Genomic DNA, 12,659 nt, shown 5'->3' on the forward strand with positions numbered 1-12,659 from the left:
CCAAACCTAGCAGAGCTAATCAGATTATTAAATAACATGCTGAAAAAGGATTCAAAAGTGAAGTGGACTATTGAAGCCAATCAAGCATTTGAAGGTATAAAATTGGCCCTTACCCAAACCCCAGTCTTGACCAATCCTCAGTTTGACAGAGAATTTATCATTTTTTCTTTTGCCTCCCAACATACTATTGTTGTTGTTCTATTACAAAAGGATGACCAAGGAAATGAGAAGCCAATTGCTTTCTTTAGCAAAGCTCTCAGAGATGCACCTTTGAAGTATCAAATCATGGAAAAACAAGCTTATGCTTTAGTCAAAGCAATTAAAGACTTTAGGATTTATATCCTTTATTCCCATGTCAAAGCATATGTGCCAAGTCCTATTGTCAAAGACATTCTCACCCAAGAGAATTTAGAAGGCAGAAGAGGAAAATGGATTGCCAGCATCTTGGAATTTGACATTGAGATAAAACCTACAAAACTAATAAAAGGGCAAGGCTTGGCCAAATTAATGACAGAAACAAATTTTCAAGCCTTAGACATCAATCAGCTGGACAGTGAAACAGAGCTGGCGACTCCAAAGATCATTGTAGCCTTTGAACAATCCCCCTGGTATTCTGATATCTGTTGTGTGTTACAAAACCTGTGTGCTCCCCCAGGACTATCCAAAACTAAGTGTAGGTTCTTAAAAATGAAAACATCAAGATTTTGTGTGATGGATGGCAATTTGCTTTGGAAAAATCATGAAGGTATATTGCTGCATTGTTTAATTGAGAATGAAATTAACAATATCATGCAAGAGTTTCATGCAGGAGACTGTGGTGGACACTTGTACTGGAAGTCCACTGTGGATAAAATACTAAGGGCTGGGTACTACTGGCCCACCATGTTCTCTGATGTCAAGAAATTCATCACATCATGTCACAAATGCCAAGTGTTTGAGGGAAAAATACAACTGCTGCCACTTCCTTTAAGACCTATTGCAACAGAGAGACCTTTTCAACAATGGGGATTGGACTTCATTGGGGAAATTCATCCCTCATCTTTAGGCCAACATAGATGGATCTTAACAGCCACATACTACTTTACTAAGTGGATTGAAGTTGCCCCATGCAGGCAAGCAAATGATTCAGTAATCATTCAGTTCTTGGAGAACAACATACTGGCTAGATTTGGCTGTCCTGACAAAATAATAACGGATAATGCTGCTGCTTTCAGATCCAAGAAAATGGTGAACTTCTGCCACAAATTTCATATTACTCTGGGCCATTCTACTGCCTACTATCCCCAAGGAAATGGCCTTGCTGAATCATCAAACAAAAGCCTTGTAAACATTATAAAGAAGGTACTTGAAGAAAACAAAAGGAATTGGCATAAGAAGCTTGTGAATGCCTTATGGGCAGATAGACTAACAACCAAAAGATCAATTGGGACCATCCCATATGACTTGGTTTATGGATTAGAGGCCAAATTCCCCTCTTCACTAGGAGTGCTTGTAATGAAGCTTCTTCAAGAAAGCCAAGCTGAACCAAATGATATGCAAAGAAGGATAAATCAAATCATATGTCTGCAGCAAACCAGAGATCAAGTTTTCAGCAGAGTCCAGGTATTACAAGAAAAACTAAAGAAGGTCTTTGACAGAAGAACTAAAGCAGAAGATTTTAATGTTGGTGATAGAGTCCTCAAGTGGGATGCAAGGAGAGAAGACAAAGGAAAACATGGAAAATTTGATTCCTTATGGAGAGGACCATTTGCTGTCCAAGCAGTGCAAGGAAACAATACTTACTTTCTCAAAAGTCTTAGTGAAACTGACTTGGATGAAGGTCCTGTGAATGGCAGGATGCTGAAGCACTATTTTGAATACCACCCCTAAGTGCAGCATGAGCTTCCATTGTACATACCCAAATGTATATATTACTCTCTGTTTAATTGTAAAATGCAGTTTCTCAAGTGTTATTAGTTGTCAGCAAAAGGTGAAAAGAATCAGAGGTTTACCAAGAAGAGAAGTACACAATTTTGGCATCTCAAGGCAGCAAAAATTCAAGTTCATGTAAGCAGTAAAAGGCCAAGGCATTTTGACCTGTTGTTCTTGGTATTTCAAAAGAAACACCATCCCCATGTGGAGCCACTATTGGCTACCTATACCAATAGGTTTCATATTTCATGATTGGCTATGAAAGGACCAAATATGCTCTACTTTGATGACTCAAAGATCACATATTTCCAAGCGAATCCAATCTATGTATATAGCTTGGTATGGACTTAAGATTTTGATGGATGGTCCAACAGTCTAATCTGGATCATTCCATGGTTTAAATTTGCAGTTGTAGATTAGAGAAGAAAGTCTGTCCAAACTGTTTAATCTTGGCAGACAAGTAGTTCAGGTAGAGAAGAAAAGGCTCCCAACAGCTTAATCTAGGACCTTGGAAGAAATAAGGGTAGAGGTAGATAGAAATAACAAAGAAAAGAAAAGGAAAGTAAGGATCTGCAAGTCCAAGTGCACCCTCCAAGAAGAAATAAAAAATGCTAGGCAAGTAGTTGGGTAAGTAGTTGGGGTTGCAGAAGGTTATCTTTACCATTGCAGATGTATTAACTGTGTTTACCAAGGCAAAGTCTATCAATTGACAAGGTGTTCACCTTCATCAAGTTACAGCAAGGAGCATGACTAACCTCCCTCTTTCCCCCTTCCATTTCATTACTAACATCCCCTCATCAGCTGAGATTCATGGAAGAAGATCATGGTTTCATGGTGGTTCTTGTTCATTCAAAAGCCACATTTCTTGTGTAAAAATATTTTCATTTTGATCTACTCTTTAAACCAAGTGTTTCACAAACAAACTCAGTGTTTTCTCCCTTTATTTACCCCCCATCCATATTAACTCTAACTTTACTATGTAAATCCCTATATCACCTTTCCCCTACTAATATTAAACACCATGGTGTATAAACCCCAAATTTTGTATAAATACCCCTCCCCTTGGCATTATAGCCAATAAGTTCTCTGTCAGGGATCAAATGGCATCTGGTCACTTTGATGAACCTAACCCTAACCCCCTCCTCTGAATTCATTTGGCCCCTTGGAAAGCTTCATTTGATAAAAGGAGTCTCACAAATGACCTGGTTTTGCCTATACCTGCCTCATTTACAAAATAACTACTAAATACCCATTTTTGTTCTCTTATCCAAAGTATTGGGGTTGTCTTATTGCGCATTGGAAAAACCTTACAAAACCCCTTTACCCATGAAACCCTTTGAAACTACCAAAAACCCCGAAAACCCACTTTCCGTTGCCTAACCAAAGTTTGCGCATATATTCTATTTTTCGTAATATATTGAAAAAGCATTAAAAAATATGTATTTGTTCCTCCGCCCGCGGCCTTATCCGCCTATCACGTCATCGACCCGACAGCCGTCCGATCTGATCTTGAGCATCCAACGGCTCTTATCACATCGGAGCGGCTCCGACGTCCTCCGTTTACCCGCCGTATATGCCGGTCACGTCACTCCCCCGATAGCCATTGGATCGAGCCCTCCAGATCCGACGGTCAGCGTTGATATCGGAGCGGGTCTCACGTCCGACGGATATCGTCCGATATCCGTAAAAAGGTTACGTCACTCGGCAGCCACGCGTCCTCGCCACAGCTCGTCGGAGGTACGTCTGACAGATTCCCCCCCGTACCATAAGCGGTGCGATATGAAACCGTTGGCTGTTTCCGGTTTCTGCTTTTCCGCCTATGCTACGTCACCTCTGCATCATCCCACGTCACTGCCACCATGCCGTCACGTCAACCCTTGCGCCCGACCATCTGCCGACCTGTCCTGCCACTTCACCATCCCCGTGGACCAATCAGAGCCCGCCACCTCACCTGTGACGTCAGCCGGCCCTGACCCCACCTATGACATCATGCTGATGTCAGCAGAAAAATGCGCCAAAAGTCCAAAAAAACCAATTATATGGTGAAATTTCGCGTTTTTTCATACTTTTCGCTCATTTTCCATTATTTCCTCTGCATGCTGTTTCACATCCTGAACTGCGCCACCTGCGGGAATCGACCTGAAGGCCTCCAGAGCATCAATTCCACCCACAGTTACGACCTCTGTCCGCGGTTGGCCAGGTATTTCTCATAGTTCATCCTCCATACGCCTAAATTCACTGTAAATTGCTCAAAACGCTTAAGGAACACTGAAACTCACTAGTTCACCGACAGTTTTCCTCTGCAACACTTCTAAATTACAACTGCAACCTTGAAACCACCGGCTGAGCCTTCATTTCCTGAGCTTTGGTCAAAAAACTGTAAATTGCTCGCGCAAACGTGAGACAGTTGGTCAAGCTATTTTAAAACCTGCCATACAAGACAGAGGGAGACCAGGCAGTGGTCTTATTCATAATTCGAGCAGTATTTCAATTGCTGCGTGTCCACTCCACTCTCTGTTCCTGATAAATTCACCTCCCTGAAAAAGAGGCATTCCTCTGAACTGTCCTGCTCTATCAAAACTACTTTGCACTCAATTCAAAATCCTCTTATGCAATGGAGACACCTGTAGTACTAAATGTTCAACCTCTGAATGCCCCTTAAAAGAACTTGAAATGGCAAACCTTGGCAGATATGGATTACCAAATTACAGAAGAAAAGCTTATGAGCAGCAAATTCCACATTCACCTGTTGAATGAGTTGAAATCCAAGCATGAAAATGGGACAGATATATTGGGCTTATGGGACTCTTTCCTCCCTAGTTTCAAGCTCCCTCAGGTCAACCAGTTCCCTGAACTAATCCACCTCTGTGCTGAACAATATGATGTTTCTCAGAGGGCTGTTGTTGACCCATCTGGTTCAGTACTTTTCTATGTTACCCCTCAACCTATCAGAGACATGCTTTGCTTCAACCCTCAGAAGAAGTTGGTTCCTTTGTCACTGGTAAACCTGATCAAACAAGGGGATAAACTCACAGATGCTCAAATTATCAAATTTAATCAATTATACATTAAATATGACATTGTGATGTACCCTCCAATTCTTCATGTGTATCTCAATGAGCTGGGCAGAGACCTTGTAGATATGATTTCTCCCATCTTGGGATATAGTTCAATTGAGCATATTGATGCAACTGTGCTGGTAATGATGCTTATGTTTGCTCCTGGCAAGTCACCAATCTGCTATGACTATGCCACCTACATATCAGACAAGATGCATGAGCAATTGATGAATTTGAGGAGAGATAGGATGTTCAGATACACCTCCTACATTTACCATTTGATCTTGTACCATCAACATGAGAAATTTCATTTTTCAATCAAAAGAATGGATGCCCAAGGCAATCCCAAATCAGTGGTCTACTGGTCATCTGTCTTCCACATTAGACCTGAGTCTCCATACACTTACTGTGAATTCATGGATCTGTTCATCCATCCAGCTATGACAATGCTGATGAGTTCACCTCCTCCGAGACTCACTAATGACATGCAGAGAATTCTTCAGCTGTCCAAAGCTTACAGCATTGGGGATTGGTACTTCTACCAAAACCACACTGTCATCAGGATATATGGGTGTGATCTACCTCCATTTAAATTACCTAAGTATGTGCCTATGAGGCTATTTGCCCTAGAGTACTTTAGGCAATTTGGCAGAGTTGATGTGCTCCACTTTTCGGGAAAAGGCAAAAAAGCACAGCTGAAGGTGAAAAGCCAACTTGGCCATTTTATCTATAACGAGAGGGAGCAAGGATGGAGGGAAGCAGAGAGAATGCTTGAGGCCCTTGGCCTGCAAACCAGTTTCATATGGGCACCCTATGACCCTAATCATTTCATATCTATAAGGAGGCTCAAATATAAGTTATCTGCCTATGATCACCATAGCATCCCTCACATTGAAAAATATGCAAACCAATACAAATGGAGGAGAGGGACCTTAGAAGAGCCCTTGTCACAAGAAGAGCTAAACAAGAGAGCACTAAGGAATCTAAAGAAGATGGCTGACCTTGAACTTTGTTCACAGGTATTCACACTTCCAAGCACACAAACGGGAGCAGCTGAATCCTCCTCAACTGCCAAGCAGCAAACTTCCAAGGCCACTGAAAATATATCCAGCAGAGGCAAAGAAAAGGAAATGGAGAAAGAGCAACCACATCAAGAGAAGGAGCAGTCACCTCCAGTGACTCAAGAGAAGACAGATAAAGAAAGGCAGCAGCAGGCAGAGCAACAACAGCAACAAGATTTTCAACAAGAAGAAGGGCAACATGACAGACAGCAGCCCTTACAGCAGGAGAGAGTAATTGATACTCCAACTTCCACTGAGCAACAGGCTCAGAACATAGTGCCTCCTAGGCCAGAAGTCACCACTGATGCCTCGGTCCTCCAAACTCCACAAAAGGAGGACTTAAGCAGAAAAAGGGATAGAGAAACTCCCCTGACTTCATCTATTAACCAGGGAGAAAAAAGACAAAGATTGAATGATTTTTCAGAGGATGACATAGCTATAAGACAAGCATTGGGCATGGGCCCACCCAGCAGAGAAGCTTCAGCAAGTTCCTTCCAGCAGGAATAGGACAGGACTATGGGAGGGGAGGTCAGCTCCTCCAGCCAACAAAAAGAAGGACAAGTAAGCATCAAACAGCAATTTATAGACATCAAAAGGAGGAATGAGCCTATCAAAATACAGCTGTACAATCATCTGCTAAACATGGCTCCTACCAATCAGCAAAGACTTATGTTTGCCTTTGATGTAGGTGAAGGAAAAATGATCATGAGTCATTTTATGCCCACAGCACTGCATCCCCAATCTGCCTCAGATTACCTCAGGACCAACCTGGAGGTCATGGCCAAAGACATACACCCAATGGACAAAATTGAACTGCATAAACAGACTGGTGAGATGGTGTATGCCTCCTTGGCAGATGAAACATTAGAAAATTACAAACTAAAGAGCAGACTTAATGCCACAGCCTCTCAACTGGAATTGGAGAAGGCATCATCCCAGGTGAAGGACAATAGAATAAGGTCCCTGGAAGACATAATCATTGAAATTGGGCATGATCCCAAAGATATTTCAGGAATACAGGAAATCTTGAAGTTGAGGGATGCTGACATGGCTGCCATGAGGAAGAAAATCAAAATCCCAGCTACCATTCACCCTCAGACAGATGAGGTAGCCCAACAAAGGCATGAGAAGGACACCACAGATTTTTTGATCTTCATTTATAAACAGCTTGTTCAGGCACAAGAGAAGTTGGGAGAATCAGAGGCTGCAAAGGCAGCATTACAGGCATCTCTGAAACAAAGAGAAGAAGGGCAGACTTCTCAGCCTCCTCCTCAGATCATCAATCTTGAGGAAACTGCTCCTATCTACTTCAGCAGCGCCAACAACTACAGAGCAGGCCCAAAGCCTAGATATGCAAAAGCTGAAGAATGAAATCCAAATCCTGGAAGCTCAAATGACAGAGTTAAAAGAGACCAGGGAAAAGTTATCAAAAATCAATGATAGATATGATAAATCCAAACAAACCGTGGCAGAGAAGGACAGGGAGGTGAAAACCCTCAAAAACAAAATAAAAGAGCTAGAGAATGAGCTCAAGTTAGATAAAGTGGTGGTTGAACTTAAAATAGTGCTGTGGGCTAACATTGGTCAATCTATCAATGAGCAATGGCCATATATTGAAACTATCCATGAGCAACTAGAGCTCATCCCAAAGGCACAGAGGGAGGTTCACAGATCAAGAGCTCAATTGAGCAATATGCCTGAAGTGGCCACCAGAATGATCAATGTACTTAACCATAAAACAAGCTCTCAGTTAGCAACCATGGGAATTACAAACAGAACTGAGACTATCCAAATGGTCAAAAGGGTTCTCACACTAAGAAACTTAGTGCAGACATTGGAGAGAAGAACCCAGGATATGCAGACTGAGGTGAACAAGTTTTTGGAAAAATTTCAGGTGTTAGAAAGCAGAGGTCTCCCTGGCTTACTGAACAGCGCAGGGAGATTATTCACACATGACCAATATGCTAAAAGGGTCAACACATTTGCCACCAGTCAGATCAATGAGAAGCCCAGTACCTCAGAGGAGACAGGGCCAGCCACAGGACAGTCTCTCTATAACAGAGTAGAGAATCTGTTTTTTATAATGAATGAGATCAATCACCTGTTCGGGGTGGCTCCCAATTTCTTCAAATATACAGAGGCAGAGGAGACAATGGATGCCATTCTCAGGCATCAACTCCCTACGCAAGACTGGTGGACAAATGCAATACAGAAGATTTTGTAGACAGTGAGCCATCACCAATTTTGTTTCTTAAAAAAAAATATCAGTTGTCATGCAGAGCACAGTTTAACAAAATCAGCATGCATGGTGGGTTAAAGCTGAGCCAACTCAGCAGATGTATCGGCCAACAAAGCAGAAATAGAAAACTACAGGTGGCAGGGCCGAGAAAATACAGCGCAGCAAGAAATAAAGACGCATTATTTAGCGTTAAAGCAAAACGGCTCAACCGACTCAATGACCTCCAAAGGTCAAATTACCCTCTGACAGACATAAAGAGCATTTATGCTGCATTCAAAGTTGCGATAACTTCTTTTCTACTTTTTGTACGAATTTATGAAGATATTTTCTCTCTTAGATGACTCAATACCTGAGATATTTTGTACAAGCATTCCTATAAAGTCCCCTTCGCATGAGCTTGCAAGGGTTGTTGTTGATTTCTCCTGGAGAAATTCTTATGTTGTAATCCTTTCACAAGTTTAATAAGGAAAGTGATGGAATTTCTCGGATTTTTTAAGTGTTGAATGTGTTCTGGTGTCTGTTGATAACTGCTGGATTCCTGTGTATTTCACCATACAATAAGTCTCTGTAACTCTCTCTGTTATTTGTTTGTTTTGTTAAAATCCATATATGTTATCTGATTTTCAATACTAAGCAACAAGGAAAAAGACTAACTTTCAGGATTTATTCACTGAGTACCCTGAGTTCAATCTGAGTTGTTAATGAATGTTTTCTTCATCTGTAATCTAGATAAGTGTAATTCTTAATTGCTGCACTTTCAGAATACACCTGACACAGTGGCCTTTGTCACAGGAATTCAAGTTTTGCTCCTGTGCAGTGTGTTCACTTTCACCTCACCAGCTTAATAGAAAATTCTTAATTGCTTTCTGTTGGTTGACATACATCACCATTTAAGCTAACTTTGTTTGTCTAAAAGATACACAATAAGCCCTGCAGTTTGAACATCACCAATCCTGCATATCAAATCATTTCACAATTCCAGACTCCATTGCCCAATGGTATTTCACTCTCTAAACACTATATCATAAGACCTGAAAGAAATCCTTCAACCAAAACATAAACCAAAACTTGAGCATAATAGCTAGCCTAAAATACCATCATAACAGAGACAAATCATAAAGAGAGAGCCCTCTCTGATTACAGTTTGGCTAGAAACTGTGATCCAAAGATTGGTTAGTGGTTACCCCGGCCGTATTCCCTTGGGATTCATAGGGAACAACCTGGGTGTTAACAGGATCAGATAGTGAAGGGCTTTCTTCCACATCCTCCATTTCATTCTCTCCTCTGCGAGGTCAACCATCCACTCCCCCATTACAAATTTTCGTTCACCAGGGATCAGAAGCCTCAATATCCCAACCTATTCACTCCTCATCTTTAATCCCTTCCCATTCATCTGGAATCCCAGCAGTAGTCTCAACCACTATTGTTATCATAATGGCAGATCCATGGACTAGGCCAGGAGCAGTCAACATGCCTGGACCATTGCATGATCTACCCAATGATCCCGAAAAATGGCTGCCTAAATTCAATCCAGACGATGGGATCCAGGCTGAAGAACACATCAACAACTTTATGTTAGCAGTTAACCTAAAAGGAGTGACAGAGCAAGATGTTGTTGTAAGAATTTTCCCTTACACTTTACAAGGATCAGCAGGATCCTGGTATTTTTCCTTACCTTCTGGTTCCATTACCAGTTGGAATACATGCCAAGAGCAATTTCTCACCAAATATGGAGATGATAGGTCCCTAGCAACTTTAATAAACGACCTCTCCAATTTGAGAATAGAGCACAGGGAACCAATAAAAGAGTTTAATGCCAGATTTAATAAACTACTGAATAAAATCCCTACCGCTTCTAAACCAAGTGAACAAATCCGAAGTGAATGGTATATCACTGCCCTACCTGCCAACATAGCCATTTTTGTAGACAGGTCTAGGAAACCTACCTTAGCGGAAAACATGAGAGAGGCACTTGCTGTTGAAAAGCGCATCAATGCTCTAGAAAAGAAAGCTGCTCTGGAGGATAGAAAAGCTAAAAAAGTCTCGTTTAAAGAAGATTCCAAGAAGAAAACCCCGAAGGACCCGTATGACATGGAAGGTTTACAAAAGGTCCTTAAAACATTGTCTAACGAAATGGTTGAGATAAAAAAGCAGGTGGCCGAAACTTCAAGCAAAAGACCATTCAGAACTTTTAAGAAAACCGAATCAAAGCCGCCCAATGTTATATCTAACGTTGATTCAGACCAAGAAGAAGAGGAAGAGGAAACATCTTCACAGACCGATGATGAAGAAGAAGTAGCTGAATGCCACGGAATGTGGGATTTTATACTCCCAAACTCTGATATGGAGAATGAAGAAGAAGCCTTTCCGGTTACTACAAGAAGTAAAAGCACTCCTGAACCCGCCCAGGCAACTCCAAAGAAGAGAAGCGCAGGCGCTGCTACGACAAAGGAAAAAATTCCCCCAAAGAAGTCACCTGTAGTAGTCCCCCAAAACCAGCCTTCAACTTCTAGTTCTCCTTCAACATCCAAGACTCTAGTGGTATCCGATTCAATGGAATATAACATTGTTGATGACATGAAGAAAACTAAGGCAAATATAACCATGTTTGAACTTAGTAAACTGAAACATCAACAAAAGATACTTCTTAAAGAATTAAATGTTGTTCCCTCTACTCCCCTTCCCAGTGAAAGAGCTGCCAACGATTCAGGCCAGCCTCCTGCAAGTATGGATGAAATTACCGATTCAGTTTTAATCAGAGATAAATCAAATTCTCACACTCCACCCTTCCTGCTCACTTATGAGATTTATAATAGAAACCTGCACAACTGTTTAATTGATTCAGGGGCCTCATCTAATATAATGCCAGCTTCAGTTTGCTCTAAGCTTAACATTGAACCCCAGAAGTCTTCCATTCATATTGTGCAGTTGGATAGGACTAAGGTGCAGGTTGTGGGAGAAATTACTTCTGTAACCATCAGGTTGTCGGCCGACCCCATAATTGTTCAGAGGATTGACATCTTAATTGCCGACATACCTGAATTTTATGGTTTGATTTTAAGCAGAGATTGGTCCGAAAAACTACATGGGTATATTTCCACAGATTGGTCACATATGTGGCTTCCCTACAAGGGAAAGCCGAATCAAATAAGGATCGATCGCGAGAAGCATATGACCCACACAGTTACTGAATTTGAGCAAGAAAACCAACCTGTGGCATTCAACAGCAATATTTTGGGGAACTATTCATCTGAATCATTCTTTGGCAACTTTGTTGCCCAACCATCTCCTTTTTCAGTCAATCATTTTACATCTCAAATTGAAAATTTTTCACAAACAGATAAGTCCAGATGTTTTAATGATGCTGAGAAAAATGTAAATATTTTTGTTAATACTCCTTTATTTTGGTCTTTATATTTTGATGGCTCTAAGTCCAGCGAAGGCTCAGGAGCAGGTTGCATTTTGGTTAGCCCTCGAGGAGAAAAGACAATGTTGTCTTGTAGGTTAGAATTTGAATGTACTAATAACACAGTCGAATATGAAGCTTTGGTCCAGGGTTTATATAAAGCAATCGGCCTTGAAGTGCGATATCTAAAAGTGTTCGGCGATTCGGAAATCATTGTTAAACAAGTTAGAAATGCAATTCATTGCCTTTCGACTCACCTTAAGCATTATCAATCGCTAGTGCAGGATCTTACCTCACACTTTTCAGCCTTCAACATTTCTTCCATTCCTAGGTCACAAAATTCAGTAGCCGACCTACTAGCCAATGTAGCTTCTAAGCTTCTACCTTCCGAAGACTACAGCCTTGATAGATTTTCTGTAGAATTACTTTTTAGACCTTCAATTCCTGACAATGTCACTAATTGGAGAGTATTTAACCATGACGAAGATATCTTGCAGTTTCTAACTTCGGAAAAATCCTATGACAATCAAGTCATTGAGGAGGATGATCACGATCTACAGATGAAACAAGTGCCTCAAGAAAATTCAATTCCCAAACCTGTGGTAAAGCTCGAAGATCTTTATGATATCAAAGACAGGTTTAAACCTGTAATTAATGCAAAGCTTCAAAGTTCCACCCTTAGATTTGAATTAATAAATCTAGGCACTGACGATGCTCCTCAAAACATCAACTTAGGAATAGGACTTTCCCAAGAAGAAAAGGAAGCGTTTATTAAACTATTGAGAAAAAACAAACAGGTCTTTGCTTGGAGATATGATGACCTAAAGACATATGATACATCTATTATCCAGCATACCATCCCTATGCTTCCTGATCAAAAACCAATTCAGCAAAAATTAAGAAAGATACATCCAAATTTGGAGACCCAGATAAAGTCGGAGCTTAATAAGCTTTTGAAAGCCAAAATTATCTTTCCGGTCCGA

The sequence above is a fragment of the Pinus tabuliformis genome, chromosome Q (assembly GCF_031772625.1).
Source record: "Pinus tabuliformis cultivar Carrire ecotype Pingquan chromosome Q, CPIR1, whole genome shotgun sequence".
Classification (NCBI taxonomy): Eukaryota; Viridiplantae; Streptophyta; class Pinopsida; order Pinales; family Pinaceae; genus Pinus; species Pinus tabuliformis.